Raw genomic sequence first — 2,744 nt, 5'->3', positions numbered from 1 at the left:
GCCAGGCGCGTTGGCTCACACCTGTAATCCTAGCACTCTGGGAGGCCGAGGCGGGCGGATTGTTTGAGCTCAGGAGTTCGAAACCAGCCTGAGCAAGAGCGAGACCCCGTCTCTACTAAAATTAGAAAGAAATTAATTGGACAACTAAAAATATACAGAAAAAAAAATTAGCCAGGCATGGTGGCGCATGCCTGTAGTCCCAGCTACTCAGGAGGCTGAAGCAGGAGGATCGCTTGAGCCCAGAGTTTGAGGTTGCTGTGAGCTAGGATGATGCCACGGCACTCTAGCTCGGGCAACACAGTGAGACTCTGTCTCAAAAAAAAAAAATAAAAATAAAAATAATAAAAAAATAAAAAGAAAGTAATAACTGATAATTTAGATGAAGACTCTGCAGGAGGCTGGTTTTCATCAGCAGCTGTTCTTCAAGACTGGTAACAACTTTAAATTATTGAAAATAAGGAATGTAAAATGTGGCTTATATAAGATTTTGGCAACTAGAAATTTCTATTAACTGGTACCTTTATAAACCCAAAGTAGAATGATAATTCATATTCAAAATGCTAATGTGAAGAACTACAAGATCCTGAAACATCTTCTGAATCATCTAAGAAAAATTATGTTCAATACCGAATTTTGAATATGTTATTAATTTAGATGACCATAGGCTTTTAAATTGTGTGTCGCATGTTTGGTGATAAGCTATTAACCAGAATATTTCACTACTCAGAACTACCTATTTTCCTCCATCTGTGTCGATCTACTATATACAATTTCAAACATAAAATTTCTAGACTCAAGCTAGAAAATCTGGCCATTGAATATTTGTAATAAAAATTTTTCTTAAAACTGATCCCTCTAGGCCAGGCATGGTGGCATGTGCCAGTAATCCCAGCTACTTGAGAGGCTGAGGCGGGAGGATCACCTGAGTCCAGCAGTTTGAGGCTGCAGTCAGCTATGATCGTGCCACTGCACTCCAGCCTGGGCAACGTAGTGAGACCCCATCTCTATAAAAAAAAATAACCAATCATTCTAGAGACGATCATACAATTTCTGTAAGGAACTTTAGAGGTTATCTAACCAGTCTCAATAACTCCACACTATACATATGAGAAAACTGATACCAAAAAAGGTAAATACATGTCATTAATGGTAGAACTGGAATGAAATCCTGGGTTTCTTGATTTCTAGAGCAGCATGCTTTCCCTCTATCACACTCAAACATGTACCATTTTATTGTTTATAAATTATAATACTAAAGAATACAACAGTATTCCAGTATATCCTGTTATTTGGTCTACCAACATCCTGGTATTTTTGTTAGCGTATTACCATTATTTCAATATTTTTTGAAAATCTAAATAATTTCCATTTTGAGATCAAAATCAATGATTCATTGTATGTACAAAGTTCAACTCTCAACAGATCCATACCTATAAAAGTCACTATAAATAACAATGTTGTTGTATTATACAAAGCTTCTCTTGCAAGAATAATTCTTATCCTAGGACAAAGACTTTCCAAAGAAGTAGAAGAATAGAAGAGAACTCAAATGAATATGTGTTTGAGATTAAAGTTTTAAATGCCATCTGTATTACTTTGGACAAGTTAAATAAACTCCTCATTCAAATACAACAGAAATTTATTTCTTGTTTACATAATAGTTCAGAACAGGTGTTCAGGTCAGCTGGCAGCTTTTCTCCATGCATTGATTCAGAAACCCAGGTGCCTTCTATTCTGTGGCTTCCCCATGATCATGTTATCATCTTCATTCAGCCAGGTGAAAAGAATGTGGAGGAAGGGTTCCCATTCTCCCCAAATCCTCAGTCCAGAAGTGGCAGACATCACTTCTATTCATCAGGCAGCTGACTATAATCCCATTAGTATGGAAGAAGAAAAGAATGAATTTTGCAGGAAGCCAGTGGTCTCTGCTACCATCATCCAAATACAAGACCTCCTATTGTTTTAGTTTTGCTGGGTTTTTTCAACATGTGACAATTACAAGTAGTAATAACACTCCAGGTTGAAATTAGGTCATAATGAATGGCAGTAAAAAAATTCTGTCTTACAATTTCCTATTAGTGAGAGGCAATGGTACCCCAGTTTGGTTCCACACAATAATTTGGTTGTTAGGGGAAGGAGGGATTAAGAACCAGCCATCCCAGCTTCGCGAAGGCTCTCCGCGCGCCGCGGCCCGCAGGCACCCGGCACGCGCCCTCCCCGCCGCCAAGATGCCCAAGAGGAAGGTCAGCTCGGCCGAAGGCGCGGTGAAGGAAGAGCCCAAGAGGAGATCTGCGCGGCTGTCAGCTAAACCTGCTCCTGCGAAAGTGGAAACGATGCCCAAAAAGGCAGCAGCAAAGGATAAATCTTCAGACAAAAAAGTGCAACCAAAAGGGAAAAGGGGAGCAAAGGGAAAACAGGCCGAAGGGGCTAACCAAGAAACTAAAGAAGATTTACCTGCAGAAAATGGAGAAACTAAAACTGAGGAGAGTCCAGCCTCTGATGAAGCAGGAGAGAAAGAAGCCAAGTCTGATTAATATCATATACCATGTCTTAATCAGTGGTCCTTGTCTCCTTTCTTGTACAATCCAAAGGAATATTTTTATCAACTATTTTGTAAATGCAAGTTTTTTAGTAGCTCTAGAAACATTTTTTAAGAAGGAGGGAATCCCACCTCATCCCATTTTTTAAGTGTAAATGCTTTTTTTTAAGAGGTGAAATCATTCGCTGGTTGTTTATTTTTTGGT

General features: G+C 39.1%; 1 pseudogene across 1 annotated transcript; it reads left to right on the top strand.

Annotated features, from left to right (window-relative positions):
- The first annotated feature begins 2,157 nt into the window (after nucleotides 1-2,157).
- On the top strand, nucleotides 2,158-2,604 carry LOC105813235 (annotated as a pseudogene). The gene has a single exon (XR_001137649.1). The product of XR_001137649.1 is annotated as a non-histone chromosomal protein HMG-14 pseudogene (transcript).
- The last annotated feature ends 140 nt before the right edge of the window (nucleotides 2,605-2,744 follow it).

The sequence above is a fragment of the Propithecus coquereli genome, unplaced genomic scaffold, assembly GCF_000956105.1.
Source record: "Propithecus coquereli isolate 6110/MARCELLA unplaced genomic scaffold, Pcoq_1.0 Scaffold273, whole genome shotgun sequence".
Classification (NCBI taxonomy): Eukaryota; Metazoa; Chordata; class Mammalia; order Primates; family Indriidae; genus Propithecus; species Propithecus coquereli.
Note: the sequence above shows the minus strand (reverse complement) of the source record. Positions and strands in the feature narration are given on the sequence as shown.